The sequence below is a fragment of the Pongo abelii genome, chromosome 5 (assembly GCF_028885655.2).
Source record: "Pongo abelii isolate AG06213 chromosome 5, NHGRI_mPonAbe1-v2.0_pri, whole genome shotgun sequence".
Lineage (NCBI taxonomy): Eukaryota > Metazoa > Chordata > Mammalia > Primates > Hominidae > Pongo > Pongo abelii.
In genome coordinates, this window is record NC_071990.2 from 133,345,666 (window position 1) to 133,362,264 (window position 16,599).

At 37.9% G+C, this 16,599-nt stretch overlaps 1 protein-coding gene across 1 annotated transcript in view; it reads left to right on the forward strand.

Annotated features, from left to right (window-relative positions):
* ENPP1 (ectonucleotide pyrophosphatase/phosphodiesterase 1) overlaps positions 1-16,599 on the forward strand; it is an 81,071-nt gene that overhangs the window by 20,454 nt on the left and 44,018 nt on the right. The gene's annotated exons all lie outside the window — the stretch shown is intronic.

Sequence of the window (16,599 nt, forward strand, 5' to 3'; positions counted from 1 at the left end):
AGTAAGGTCTAGTAGGCAGCTGGAAAACAAACCAGAGCCCTGTGTGACTCCAGCCCCAGGCCCCAGGCCCACACATTCCCCTCCATTACCAATTTTAAAATTCTGTCTTTAAGTTGTCACTGTAATTGTGATTGAATAAAATACTAGGCCTTTACAGAAATTGTGGTGGTTTATATCTCCCATTTCCTGTCCGCAGGAAGAATTACTAGAAATCCTCTGTTCAGTTGTCTTTTTGTTTGTTTCTACTGAGCCCATCTTTCAAGGATAAACACAAGGTGCCCGAATGAGTATGTTCCAAAAATTATTTCAGAAAAAAACAGCAAATAAATTACAGAAACTTAACTGCACATTATGTTCTTTCCACCCTTTGTTTTTCGTCTCTGACCCACTATCTGCATAGGCAAGATACTTGCCTAGGCAGGAAAAACTGTTTTTTGGATAAGATTCATGAGGCTTTTCCTTGCAGTCCATCTGTTGGGTCGTCTGCCTGAGGGCAGAAAGAGCTGTTCTGCCCTATTAATAAAACTGCTTTCCTCCCTTTGCTATCTTATGAGCTGAACTAAACTTTACAATTCTTTTCTAAAGTAATTTAATACTACTTTTATTTAACGACATATCTTTCTTGATAGTTGCTGCAAAAGAGACCAACTATTTTCACGATTGGGGGACAATTTTTCTTTTTTTTTTTTAAACCAACTGAAGAAAGATCTAATTAAAATATGTTTTTGCATCAAAGGGATTTGAGAATTAGAAAACAAAATGGAGAGTTCTTTGCCTATATTAAATTTAGTTTAGATCGTGCCTTGGGATGTCTGTCTGTCTGTCTATCTGTCCATCCATCCATGTATTTATCTATCTTGATCTGATTATTTACTGTTAGAGTCCAATTAGAAAAACAAAGCTTATACTCAGTAACTTAATCAAAAGAATTTAATATAGGAAACAAATACCAAAAGTGTTAGAAGAGCTAACAGTCAAACAGGGAATGGTAGGACCCTTAGGCAACCCTGAGAAGAGTAACAGAAGGAAGCTGCTACCACCTGGAGAGCAGGAAGGGCAAAAGAATAAGGTGATGAAACCAGAGCTTGAGAGCTAGGGCTTCACTGTAGCAGCTGGGACCCTGGGCAGATGCAGCCACTGCAGGGGTCCCACCCGGAGCAGGGAGGACAAGGTAGATACATTCTGATTTCTCCTTTCCTCCCACCCTCCAATGTTCTCTTCCCTGTTGGCCTCTCCTGGTCTGATGCTTGGAGTCTGGGAGTCTGGGAAATGTAGTAGTCAAAGTTATTTCTCTGAGTTGGCAGATCAAAAGAAAAGGCAGTAACACAACTTGGGTTTCTTGGGAAACAGACTATTAGATGGAAATGAGCATGCCTGGGATTTCATTAGGGTATGTTCTTGAGATCAGCACCTGTGGAAGGCAAGACAAGGAATTGGGGTCGTACAGAGGATTAATGTGAGCTGCAGTGCTCATTGGGTGTGATGCTCATTGGAGGCTGTGCACCTGTGGAAGGTAAGGCAAGAAAGTAGGGCTGTGCAGAGGGTGAAGGTGAGCTGCAATGCTGAGTGGATGTGATGCTCATTGGAGGCTATGCCCACTCTACGGACCTTCTTAAACTAGTGTGAGACCCTCTAGAGTGCTCCAGGAGGGAGCAAGCTGCCCCAGGAAGGAGGAGAGACTTTGGGCAAAGTGGCTGTCTTTAGCTGAGACACTCCCTGTAGGTGACCACTCCCAGCAGCTGGAGGAGCAGTGGTGCCTTTATCTCTGAAGGGGAGTCCAGGCACCTGACCACAGCGTCCATCACAGTCAGGGAAAGGATGTGAAAGCACTGTCTGCACATTGTTGATTTAAAAAAAATCATACATTGATGAAATGTAAAAAGTGAAAGTTCAGTTTGCCTTTTTAACTAAATTCTGTTTATGATTTACATATTTCCATGTCCCAGCCTGTAGATCTACCTAAATTAAAATATGTATATTTTAAAAGATTTATTGATAAGATAAGAAAATGTTTACAAAATAGTATTACATGCAAAAAGATGAAACAAAAATTGTATATAGAATCATTTCTCAGTTATATACGTGTATGGGTTTGAGTGTGTAAATGCATTTAAAACAATAATAAAAAAAATAGGGTCAGGCTGGGTGGCTCACGCCTGTCATCCCAGCATTCTGGAAGGCCGAGGTGGGTGGATTGCTTGAGCTCAGGAGTTCAAGACCAGCCTTGGCAACATGATGAAACCATTGTCTCTACCAAAAATACAGAAAATTAGCTGGGCATGGTGGCATGTACCAGTAGTCCCAGCCACTCGAGAAGCTGAGATGGGAGGATCACTTGAGCCTGGGAGGTGGAGGTTGGAGTGAGCCAAGATCATGCCACTGCACTCCAGCCTGGGCAACAGTGTGACAGCCCATCTCTCAAAAAAAAAAAAAAAAAAAAGAAAGAAAGAAAATAGATCAAAAATTTTAAAAAATGAAATGGAATTTTTTTTGGTAGAATAATGTGGATTCATGCCTGTTTCTCTTTTCTCTTTTTTCTTTTTCCTTTCAATAAACATACTGTTTGAGAATAGTTTTAGATTTACAGAAAAGCTGTGAAGCTTGTGCAGAGTTCCATATACTCCATGCCCAATTCCTCTGTCATTAACATCTTACATTAGTAAGGTCCATTTGTTACAGCTCATGAATCAACAGTGATACATGATTATTAACTAAAGTCCATACTTTATTCAGAATTACTTGTTTTTTCCCTAATGTCTTTTTTTGTTTTTTTGTTCCAGTACCCCATCCAGGAATACCACATTACACTGAGTTGTCAGGCCTCCTTAGGCTTTCCTTGGCGAAGCGTCTGAGACTTTCCTTGTTTTTGATGACCTTGACAGTTTTAAAGAGTATGAGTCATGTATTTTGTGGAATGTCCTTCAACTGGGATTTGTCTGATGTTTTTCTCATGATTATACTTGACTGACGTATTTTTGGGAAGCACATGACAGATGGTAAAGTGCCATTCTTAAGACATCATTTCAAGAGTATCTGCTATTAATGCTATTAATAGGTCTTGTCATTGATGATGTTAACCTTGACTACCCGGCTGAGGTAGTCTTTTTCAGGTTTCTTTGCTGTAAAGATACTCTTTTTTGTCTCTTTCCATACTGTACCTTTGGTAGAGAGTTACGTTCCACCTACTTGATGGTGGAGTATCTGCATAAATTATTTGGAATTCTTCTGAATTGGAAATTTGTTCTTCCCCTTATATTTATTTATTCAGTCTTTTTCAGTATGGAGTCATTAATGTCTATTTTATACTTTGAATTATAACCCAATACTCTGTTTTTCGTGTTTTTGCTTAACTTGTTCCAGCCATGGCCACTTGGCAGTTAATTTCTGTGACCCTTTGACGTGTGTGTGTTTGTAAGTGTTTAGCACTTCCTTACTTTCTGGCCCTACAGGATGTTCCAGGCTTTTAGGTTCTCTTGACTTGTTTTTTTTCCTTCCAGATTTCTTAATATTATATAACCATAAAACTAGTGTGTATAATCAAAAGTCAGTTTCTCCACCCTGCAAATTAGGAGTGGACTTACATAAACCTTTGTGCCTGAACTCTGTGCATTTCCCAAAGGTGGGCATCACACCACCCATGCCTCCATTGCACTATACGTGTGGATTAGTTTTCAGACATCTCCCTTTCTCCAATGAAGTGATGAATAACCAGGTTATTACCTCAGAATGAAGCTGGCCAGATGTGCACTTTACCTTGGGAATGATTTAGGCATAAGATCTGGGAGAAGGAGAAAGGCAAGCATGCTTCCTCATGTGGGCAGGGAGCCATCTTGGTTTGTGTGACCAACTTGATAAATTCATCTCTGTTCAGCACCTAGTCATCAGCTCTGTAAACTCAAAAATCTCTCATAGTTTTTGGTGTGTCAGGAGTCCACGAAAGGCTTGACTGGACCTGTGTGAATCAGGGTCTCATGCAGCTGCAGTTAGATGGTGACTTAGAGTTGGAACAGCAAGGGCTGGGGAATTTAGGGGCTGGCCAGGCATCTTTCTGTCTCTTCATGCAGTCTTAGGGCCTCCCCAGGTGGTTTCTGTGCACGGAATGGTTGGGATTCCTCGTAGCATGGTGTCCTCCGTGTAAGGGTAACTGCTTACATGGGGGCTGACGGCTTTAAGAGCAAGTATTCCAGTGATGGATCTACATAAGTTTAAAATAATTGGATAGTATTTTATGTTGTTTGGATTTACCAAATTATATTTGCTCCATGATTTATAAACAGAAATTTAGGTTATTTGCAAGTTTTTGCAGTTCCAAACACTGCTACAATAAATATCTCTGTGTGCATATCTTTGTGTGCTTATGTGAATATTTCTAGCAGATAATAGAAATGGAATTGCAAGAGTGGTAAATATGCACACTTTGAATGTAGGTAGATTCATTGAAATGACCTTTTAGAAAGGAACTTACACTCTGTGAAGACAGTGTGAAAGAGTCTATTTCTCCTCATGTGCTTGTCAGCGCTTGTGATTATCAGTCTTTTTAATGTTTGTTCATTTTGTTGGGCAGGAAAGGGACTCATTGATTTGTAGTTCTTTGATTTTTTTTTAATGAGAGTGAATGTTTTATATTTTTATTAGCTATTTTCTTTAAATAGTTGGTTTATTACTTTTGGTATTTTTAAAAATTGGATTTTTTTTTCTACTTGATTTTTATATCCTATTATCTATTGTCATATACCAAAAATCTCTTATCTTTGTTCCCCCATCCCAATGTGGTGGATTTTTGTTTTTTTGGCTTTACAGGAATTTTCAATTTTTATGAACTCAAATAATGTATCAACTTTTCCATTATAATTTTTGGATTTTGTGTCATACTTGTAAAGCAAAATTATAAAAATATTTGCTCATCTTTCCTTCTGGCGATTTTATTTTATACCTTTAAACATTTGCTCCATTTGCCATTTTATTTTGTTATCAGGAAAGAGATAGAAATTTTGTTTACTAAGCACTTCAAGATCTTTTTTCTCAATAGATTGCTTTTCTTAAGATGCTGAAGTAAATCAGTACAATAGATAAAGAAAGACCACAAAAACAGCATTTTGCTACAGTGACAGTCCTACTAAAGACAGGAGACAGTTAAAACTATCAGACCAAGAACAGAGGAATGGATATTTAATAATTCTGTGATTACTTCTGGGGGTTAACTATCTGTGAATCTAAATAGAAGTTCCAGTGGCTGGAGGCTGTATCCGAGGAGGGACCCTTTAGCCTTTTAAAGAGTGATTCTGCTGTGCAGTTGAGGTGTTTTCTGTCACTCTCCTTATTGATGAAATGCTTGTGTCTCAAGACACAATGACGGTCTACAAGTCATGGAGTGAAGGTGAACATGAAAGCTCAACGAAACCATTACTTTATACTATGAGATGGATGTTTTATTCTTTGACCTTTAACTTCAGAGAGAAATGACCTGTGAAAGCATTTGGTGAGATCTTAGTAGAGAAGTGATTTGCCCACTGAGGCAGAAGTTGTAGGTGCTGGTTAAATTTTATCTTTGTCTTTGAAAATGTTTGGTACTTATTGAAACAAAAATGAATGAGCATGATAGGAGAGGAGAATAATTGCCCTAGAAATATCAGCTGTCTGGAGGGCTTGCAGAAACCCAGGAAACATTTCAAATATAAAGGGCCTGCTGCAGGTGAGTTTCTGGCCCCTTTTCTGCTTTGCCTGGGGAAGTGAGGCTCCTGGGCTGGTGTTTCAGGAGCTTCTCAAGACAAACTTCTCATTCTAATAGCCTGTGTTCAACCAAGAATCTTATGCATGTACATATTTGAGGTAATAGTCCTTTTTTTTTTTTTTCTGTGATGGAGTCTCACTCTGTCGCCCACGCTGGAGTGCAGTGGCATGATCTCAGCCCATTGCAACCTCCGCCTCCTGGGTTCAAGCAGTTCTCCTGCCTTAGGCCCCTGAGTTGCTAGGATTACAGGCGTGTGCCACTACGCCTGGCTAATTTTTTTTTTGTATTTTTAGTAGAGATGGGGTTTCACCATTTTAGTAGAGACGGGGTTTCACCATGTTGGCCAGGCTGGTCTCAAACTCCTGACTTCGTGATCTGCCCGCCTTGGCCTCCCAAAGAGCTGTGATTACAGGTGTGAGCCACCACGCTCAGCTGAGGTAATAGTCTTTAAGAGAAGAGGGTACAGGATATAGGGTCAGGGGTTATTCAAATAAAGGTATGATTCATTTCCAGAGAGAAGTAAATTTGTAGACATTTTACATTTATTAGGGACCATAGAAAATATTTAGTCCAACTCTTTATTTTTATTGATAAAGGGACATAAATAATGTAACTTTCTCAAGATCACAGAGCTCCAGAAGTAATACACAAAGCTCTAAAAGTAATTCAGGTATGAAACCATTGAGAGTTACTGGTCTCTTTGTGATTATGGTCACAATTTCACCAAACTTATATTTTTAATTGAATTGGCTGGAATTTTAATGTGTAATTTACTTACAGTTTAACTGGTAAAATGTGAATCATTCCTGTTTTCTTAAGCCAGTCTTTTAATTTGATATTTCATTTTAACCTTTCCTTCTAAAAAAATGATTTTGTCAATTGTCATTACCAGCTCCCATGAGTTACTGATAGGAGTTTTCTTTGAGTCTGTTCTTCAAATGCTTATTTATCAGGATAATTAATTAAAAAGAGAAATGATGTAATGATTATTTGCTTAAATATCAGAGGTACTAAAGTACCTTTTTCTGGATTACTAATTTTAGCTTAGAGAAGAATCTGATAGTTTTATTTGCCCAAGATACTAGTCCAACCAAATCTATACTATGTTTATCTAAAATAATTGTTTATTTTTATTTTTATTATTTTTTTTCTTCAACTTCTATTTTAAATTCAGGGGTTCATGTGCAGGTTTGTTTCATAGGTGAACACGTGCCGAGGTGGTTTGCCGTACAGATCATCCCATCACCCAGGTATTAAGCCCAGCATCCATTAGCTATTCTTCCTGATGCTTTCCCTCCCTGCACCCCTGACAGGCCCAGTGGGTGTTGTTCCCCCCTCATGTGTCCATGTGTTCACATCATTTAAAATAATTGTTTTGAGCTGCATTTTCTATTACCAGTGACTCCTAACATTATATTAGATTTAGGGGATTCTGTTCTCTTTCATGTACATCATATCATACTTGAAAGTTAAAAAAATATACTTGTGATTATCTTAATTTTTCATTTAAAGAAAGGTTAAAGGCCCAGATCCCTTAAGTGACATATGGGGACCACTTAAGGATTTCCATTTCGTGTCGTAATTGTAAAACTTCTCAACCTTCTCTGACTTTATTTCTCTTGTCTTCTGTTCTTTCAAAAGAAAGATGTGACAGAAAGCACAAAAGATCCCCAAAAAGAGTGTGTGGTTTTCTTTTTTTTTTTTGAGATGGAGTTTTGTTCTTGCTGCCCAGGCTGGAGTGCAATGGTGTGATCTCAGTTTACTGCAACCTCTGCCTCCTGGGTTCAAGTGATTCTCCTGCCTCAGCCTGCCTAGTAGCTGGGATTACAGGCACCCGCTGCAATGCCTGGCTAATTTTGTGTATTTTTAGTAGAGACAGGGTTTCACCATGTTGGTCAGGCTGGTCTTGAACTCCTGACCTCAGGTGATCTGCCCGCCTCAGCCTCCCAAAGTGCTGGGATTACAGGCGTGAGTCACCACACCCAGCCGAGTATATGTGTGTGTGTGTGTGTGTGTGTGTTTTAATGAATACTGTTCTCTTTATTCACAATTAGCATCCACTTAGACAAAATCTTATTGTTCTCTTTATTCACAATTAGAATCCACTTAGATAAAATCTATTAAACTCAGCCTGCTACTGATTTTCCCCACTTACCAAATAATAGAAGAACTTGGCGTTTTTTTAAATGCACGAGATTTATGACACTGACACAAATTAGAAGCAAGTACTGTTTGACATGATGGCATACGTCCAGCAATTTCATTAATCATTATTGTAAAAAAATGAGTTGATGGTGGATTCTTGGAAAGTCAAACAAAATTGCTGTGATGAGTCTTTGAAGCATGTTTTTGTGGACTCCTGTCTTAACATTACTCATTTTAAAGCCAATATTCTTCCTTTTATGTTTGTGGAAAGTGCAGTACTGACATCCATAGGCAGAGATTCTTTTTATCCATAGAAGCAGGAATCCCTTTTTAGGGAAAGTGCTTGTGATCTTAGCCTGCTTAGAGCTCACACAGAGAGGTCCTAGACGTGCTTTAGCAGCTGGGCTTGAGCAGGTAGTGACAAGTACTACCTTATGTGTGGATCTGTGCAGAGGCAAAGGAAACCAGCAGGGTTCCCCTCAGTTATGTTGCCATTAGCCTACTGATTGCTTCTTGTCAGTCTTTACAAGCAGTGGTTTGGTAATAAATGACCTTGTCCACCAAGAACAAGAGTGAGTTTTCTAGCTTATTTGGGGTTCCTGTTGTCATTGTGTGTGTGTGTGTGTGTGTGTAGTTTGATAAATTGCTTAAAAGTTTATAAAGGCCAGACACGGTGGCTCATGCCTGTAATCCCAGCACTTTGGGAGGCCAAGGCGGGCAGATCGCCTGAGGTCAGGAGTTTGAGACCATCCTGGCCAACATGGTGAAACCCCCTCTCTACTAAAAATACAAAACTTAGCTGGCTGTGGTGGTGCATGCCTGTAGTCCCAGCCACTTGGGAGGCTGAAGCAGGAGAATCGTTTGAACCTGGGAGGTGGAGGTTGCAGTGAGCTCTCATCACTGTACTCCAGCCTGGGTTACAGTGTGAGACTCTGTCTCAAAACAAACAAACAAACAAAAAAAAAACCCAACCAACGAACCAAAAACCAACCAACCAAACAAACAAAAGTTTATAAAATAACTCTTCCATTACTTCTTTACTACTTCCCCTTCCATCATTGTCATTTTCAACCTATGCCAGCTGTAAGTTGATAGATATTCCTGTAATGATTTCTGTGAATCTTGAGACCTGTTAATGAGATAATAAATATTACTATTCCCATAATTGCCAAGGCTGACATAATTATGAGGATGTAGGGCATTCTGCTCTAAGGCAATTATCATATTAGATGTTCCCAGGCATCACATAGGCAGGCATTAATATTTAATCTTTAGTGTCTTCTACCATGTCTCTTTTGCTCTTAAATCATTTAGTTAATTTTATTCATTTTATTTTTCATTTCTAGAAATTTTATTTTTTTAGCTTTCTAGATCTTTTTTAAAATAATATACTTTTTTCTATTACTATTATCTATCTTGCCTTATTTCTTATTTTGAACACTATTTGAAGAAATGACAATTCAAGAACTCATGAAAGACACCAATCTTTAGATTCATGTAGCTTATTGAATCTTAAGTAGAATAGACAAAATAAATATATGTTGACAACAGAATAACATTGTAGAACACAAACTTGAAAATAAAAAAGTTTGAAGGTATTGGAGAAAATAAGACAGATACACTTCAAAAGGATGATAGTCTGATGACTGGATTCTCAGTGGTGATGATTAAAGCATAAGGTAGTGTAATGATATCATCACTGTGCCAAAAGAAAATAATTGCCAAGCTGGAATTTGCATATCCAGTAGAAATATCTTTCAAAAACAAGAATAAACCAAAGACATGTACAGACTAACGAATACTGAGAGAGTCTGCTATAAGGAAAAATCTGAAAGATGTACTTTAGGCTGATGATTCCAGATGAAAGCTGAGAAGAAAAAATGCATAAAGAAAGTGGTAAATATTTGGTAAGTTTAAATGAACTTATAAAACAATGATGTCTTAAGGGGTTTACAAGTTAGAATAATAGTAATATTAAAAGAAAAGTCTGAAAAGCTATAATCTAAGCATTCATATTAACAGTAAGAAAAAAAAAAAAACCGAAACCCAGAACGTTAAGCCTAGATATGGAAAGAAAGAAAAATAAGAGTAAGACCAGAAATTAATAAAATAACAGTAAGCATACAAAAGAAAAGATAAGATTACTCCCGGTTAGCCTGATTAAGTAAAAAAACAGACAAAAAAAGGGTGGCAGTACAAATCATATCAGGAATGAAAAAGAACACAAATAGAGATGCTCCAGACATTGAAAGTATAACAAAGGATTATTATAAACAACTTTATAACAATATGTTTAAAAATGTAGGTGAAATGAAAAATTACAAGAAAAAATACAACTTATCAAAATGACTCAGAACAATTAGAAAGTCTAAGTAATTCTCTAACCCATGAAGAGATTGAACCACAAATTAATAAACTTCTTACACAGATTTTTCTAGGCCCAGATACGTTCACCACTGAGTTCTTCTAAACCTCCAAGGAGAAACGAACTCTAATCTTACCATCGTTACAGCCTAGTTTATGAAGTTAGCATGGCCTTTCACTTGAAGATCTTTTTACTGTTGTTGTCCTGGAATTTTGCAATGATGTGAATCGGTATGAGCCTTCTTCTATGATTTATTACTTTGGATACTTGATATTAGGACTCTTTGATGTGAAGTTTTGTATATGTCTTTTTGAATCCCATTGAATATACTTAATAAGATGTCTTTTTATTTCTTTTTTTTTTTTTTCTATTCTCCTCTCCCCTTTACCCTTCTGTGTTGATCTTAGACTTTTGTTTTAGGCTTACCTCAAATGACTGGTGAATCATGGTGGTTCATTTATATTTAAGGATGAGAGATTAGGTAGATTTCATGGAGCTTTGAGTATTCAGGCAGAATTTGTTTATTGAAGTTTGCCTAAGGTAAATAGGCAGAGAAGGAGCTTACTGTTATGCTGAGAACCCCTAAAATGCCAGAATGAGGAAGAGTTTACTCTGGGTCACTAATACCCACATTAGTCCTGTGGTTGTCCTGTGTACTGATTCCAAAAGTACATGGGTCCATTGGAGAAACTTTGGAAAATAAATATAAACACTAAGAAGATGACAAAATAACTTGCAAGCCCATCCATCAACTGTAGATTTATGTATAACCAAAAATTGGGACCATATTACCCATTCTGTTTTATAATCTGTTCTTTATACCCAATAATGTGTCATTTTTCCATGTCAATTAAATATTCTTCTAAATCATCACTGCTAATGGCTGTATAACAGTTATATAAATGGTCTATATTTCTTTAGCTATTTTCCTACTCTTGGACATTATGTGTATGTCTATTTTTTCTTATACATAGTACTGTAATGTATATATTTACATCTAAATATTTGTACATACTTTCTTAACCTTAGTATAAACTCCCAGAAGTGCAAATAATATAGATGTTTTATGGCATTTGTTTTAGGATTTTTCACAGCTACTTGTACCCAAAATGCTTGGATCAGTCTAGGGCTGCAATATATTAAAAGTGCAGATAGATATGAATCTGTAGAAATCTCTAATATATTAATACAAACTGGTGTTTACATGAATTCCCTTTTCAGTAGCATGGGCTGGAAGGCCGCTGTATACCTATAACTAAAATGTCTAGTGCCATCATTTCCTGCAAAATAATATGTTGTATTTCTTCTCAGATTCCTTGCTCCTGCATGGTCTTCAGCTACTGTTGAAAACAGATTACTGTAGAACTAAAACAAGAAAAGGAAAAATGTTAATGCACTGGTTTATGGCATTTAAGAAAATAGGAACTAGGCTGTCCTACAGTTGACAAACATTGGTAAAGTTGTACTATCCCTTTGGAAGAATCTGTAGTGGGCCCAGTCCTTTCAGTGATTGAATACTTCTAGTAGGAACTACCATTTATTCAGTAACCCTATGCCCTCGTCACCAATCTAGGCATGTTTTGTACATTCCGCCGAAGGCTCCTGCCAACTTTATGAGGTGGGTATTATCACCACTTCATAGATTTAAAAATGAGGCTTAGTGAGGATTTGAAATATTCCCTACTTTCACAGCTGCTGGTTGTCTAGAAGTCGGAAGAATGCAAGCCGCCTGAGACCACTGCAGTTGTTTTGTGCACAGGTGTCTCTCCCACACTAGGTCAGTGCTTGAGATGTAGTAGGGTCTCAAGAAATATTTGTTCAATGCTGAATAAATGAATTGAAAGGTGGGATTTGAACCAAAGTCATTTTGAACTTGAAGCTCTTTCTACCAGGCAGGTGTCAATTTCTTCAGTGTTAGTGTTTCGCTGAGAGATTGTGAGATTTGTCCCTATGTGATGTACTTGTTCAGTGCTGGATGTCTCTTTTCCTGATTTTCATGTGACTAGTTATGTAAATGGCTTCACATCAAGTTTCACTGCAGTTTGAGAGGATCTTCTTCAGATAAATCTAACGTAACTAAAGTGATACTGAGTGCATAAGAGACCAAGCATGCATGAACAACTGCTTGAGTGGACTTAGGAACTTTTTTTAGAAGAGATTCTAACTTCTGCTTTGAGCTTTTGTAATGCTCCGAAGTTTTTCAGGAATGTGTTGTCTTTGAGTCTCCCTTTGAATATCTTGTAGAAGTTTCTTGGCACTGGATTTACTCAATAGGATCGAATCCCCATCCTCCAGCAAACAAAATCCCGTGAAGACTCCCAGCACCATGCTGGTCTGAATCCTCACAGTTCTTTTTCAGAAAGCACGCAACTTTGGTCAAAGATCAGAGGACTGATAGGCAATGTAGTCAGCTGATTCATTTCAAATGACATTTTCATACCATCCGACACATTGGAATACCACATCCAGCAATCTACCATTTCCTAAACAAAATTTTGTGTGTATATTTGTTGTAGGTATCCTTTATGTAAAGCAGACACAATGTCACTTAACAAACTGACGTTGTCAGCTTAGATGAGGAAAATTAGGGGGTTTATGGTTTCTCCCCATTTATGTTTAAATCACAGCTTGCTGATGTTCAGCTTAACGATTATTTGTTGAATGTTTACTTTGTGCAAGGCACCATGCTAGACATGGAAAACACAGGATTGAGTAAATAAATCCATGCCTCTCGGGAACTCACAGTCTAGTTAAGAGACAGACAAATCTTACGGAGCATGGTAAGAGCTGCAGTAACTAGGGGTGAGGAAAGACCTAGAGAAACATGGTGCTAGCATCTCCTCGGTGAAGAGGGTCCAGCAAGTCCAAGGCCTCATTTCCCACCGGACTCATAACATAGCCTTCCACAATGATCCCAAGGGATCATTCTGGGATTTGTAAATCCAGTCCTGTCACTTTCATATTTCAGTGCCTGAACACACTCCACTGACCGCCCCCAGGCTGCCTCAGGACCCTTTTGTTCCCTCCCTTTTCCCTCCAGCCCCTTCCCTTCCCGCTTCTACCTGCCTCCTTTACACTCTGCCTGCCTGTGTTCAAATCTTGCTGTGGATGCTTATCAACCCCCAGTCCTTGGCAAGTTACTAACCTCCGTAGCTCACCTTCCTTAAACTGTGTTAATCATAATCTGTCTTGTGATGTTATAGTGTGGATTAAATGATTTAATATAAAACTCTTAGAAAAGTGCCTGGCACATAGGAATTACTAGAGAAGTGACAGCCATGATTGTTATTGTTATTTTCTCCTTCCCAGGCTGGTGTTGTCTTCCCTGCCTCTGTGGCTTTGCATGAAGCACCATGGCGTATATATGGTCACCACTATGTCATTTCTTAGGTTGCTTCTAACTGTGTCATATCTTTATCATCAGCCTATGGCATCATTCCAGAGTTGTTGTTGCCTTTATTAGATTTATAAACTCTGACGTTAGGACTTCACCACAAATTAATTTTTTTTTTGTATTTCCCCACGGAATCTAAATACATTGCATCTTGCAGATAATCAAACCTTTGTTTACTGATAGAGGGAGAGGTCCCTTTTTCTCCAAATCTCTCTTTGTAAAGCCTTTTGAAACCCTTTTCTTCTTTTCCGCTCTCCACTGTGTTGTTAGTATGTTAGCATTTTTCACATGTTTCTACTGATGTCCATTGCAATCATTCGTTCTAATGCTTCCCCCGGCCAACTTCCTTTGTTTCTCTGTAAGGGTAGGAGTTGTTTTCTTTGTATCTCTGGTCTTTAGTACAGGGACTGCACATTGTGGACACTCATATTTCAGTGAATGCCTGATACAGAGAGAATAATACACATGATATTAATGCCATTGTATTTGAGGGAATCGGTGAGGGAAAATTTTTTTTTTTTTAGTATTTCTTTTGACTCACTAAATGCCTAAGAACTAATGATTTAGTTAACTAAAGAAGCAGGAGACTCCAAATATTCCAAAAACTTTGCTTTTACTTTCTGTCTCCCAGTTTCTTGTTTTCTAAGATAAGATGTTTTTCTATGGTTTCTTAGAAAATATTAAAATTTGAAAAATACCTAAATTGTTATGGAGATTAAAATGGATGGTAGATTATGATATTGATGAGTTAAACTGCTTTGACAAAAAGATTCAAACTAAATTAGGTTTCACAGCTCTGAAAATTGTTGAAGGGGAATTTCCTACTAAAAATCATTCTGATTAGGTGTTTTGTAACAGAGTAGTAGATATTCTAAATTTCATCTTTTATGGATGTGACTGTAAATGAGAAATGATCATTTCTATTGTCATACTTTTGTTTCAGTTCTATGCTATGCCTCATCTTATAAAAGGTAAATCAAGAACTTCTTTTTAATAATGAAGAGGTGATTTTTAAAAGTCAGCATGTGCCTTCAGCTACTTAACAAGAGGATAAAGAGCTATATATAAACCATGTGTATTTTAAACCAATGGTTACCATTTAAATGCTTGCTTACCACCTAGTCTTTCCATAGTAGTTTTCCTGTCCATCTAGTTCTTCTGCTCAAATACTCATATCCAATTGGTCTTGCCCCTTTCAGCCATTCCACCCATGCCTTAATTCTCTTATCCCCTTTTGTGTTCTGTTTTCCCCACCTTTCCCTCTCCCAGGGCATGTCGTCTTTTTTTTTTTTTTTTTTCCATTTTCCCACTTCCACTCCTAGAATTTCAGGCCATTCAAGTTTGTTATATTTCATGATTTCAGATTAAGCTGGGCTGCCAGAGCTTAAGGGTCTTTTTACTCTTCCCTCGTTGACAGTCTTCGTTGTCCCCACTGGTTTGTTGCCATTTTTCACATGGGATGCTCTAAGCCCTCTCTATTCCTTCCACACTCCCACCCTGATGCTTCTTACTTGGCCAAGAAGATTGAAGAGGTTCATCATCAGCTGTTTCTAGCTTCCTATTGCTATACCTTAGTTTATTTTGTGTGTGTATGTGGTGTTTTTCTGTGTGTGTGTATATCTTCCTCTCAGCCTTCTGACATGCCTATCTCTGAGGCTAACCCCCTGAGAGTATTTTATTGTATAAGTAAAATATGACTTGTTCAACCAGCTTCCTTAAAATGAGCTTAGGTTGTTCCTAGTTTTTTGTTTGTTTGTTTTATGAATATAGTTTTGAAATAAACTCCTTGGACAACTATTTTGGCCACTTGTGAGAGTACAGTTAGTACTAGCTTTGCATGATTCTCTGACATGCACAATTTCAGTTACCACAGTTTAATTAAATAAAACCAGCTCCCAACAACATAGTTCAAATTTCATTTACCAAGATATATTAACTGTAAGTAATTGCGTAAAGTACAAACTTTGCTGCTAGCTCATCAATCCACAAATCACTGTGCAAATAGCAAGTGCAAATTATGGTCAGTGACCAATTGCATCATTTCTTTCAAAATCTGTCAGTGATTAGCCCATAGGCATCTTTTAGTCAGTTCATGCACAGACAGCAAAAGCATGTAGTTGTGTTGTTGCTTTGCCTCTCAGAGGTAAACCTATATGACATTTTTTAAATTGGATAATTGAAAAAGTGAATGAACTGATAAAGAATGAAAGTAAAGTAAAGAAAAGAAAAGAGGTAATAATGCTGGAAGTGAAATTGAAGTCAAAGTAAATGGAGTTATGGAAGAAATAGCTAACCGTGGGAATACTAACACTGCCATGGTGCAATAGACTCCAGATATGAAGCCAGAGGAGTCTAGTGAAGCTGAATTTTTTGACACAAATGAGGAGAGTGGTTGTGAGAAAAAGAATGAAGATATCCCAGAGGGAGTGACACTGGCACAAAACTTCCTCTTGGAGACATTTCGTAATGTTGAAGGTGCAAAGGTTATGTGAAAACATTGGAAACTGATCTAAATTTAGAAAGGAATATGGAATATGACAATTCTCCAAGGTGTAGAAAATATTCTCACTCTGTATTGTGAGTTACGTGATAGATGAGAGGAAGGTAAGTACTGTTTGGACTATTCTAGATAAGTTTACAGATAAATACAATTTCAATTCTTCATGGTTTTTTTTTTTTTTTTTTTCTTGAGACAGAGTCTCACTCTGTCGCCCAGGCTGGAGTGCAGTAGTGTGATCTTGGCTCACTGCAACCTCCGCCTCAGCCTCCCAAGTAGCTGGGATTACAGGAGCCTACCACTGCACCTGGCTAATTTTTGTATTTTTGGTAGAGACGGGGTTTCACCATCTTGGCCAGGCGGGTCTTTAACTCCTGACCTCGTGATCCACCTGCCTTGGCCTCCCAGAGTGCTGGGATTACAGGCACGAGCCACCGTGCCTTGCCAATTCTTCATGTTTTTAATGT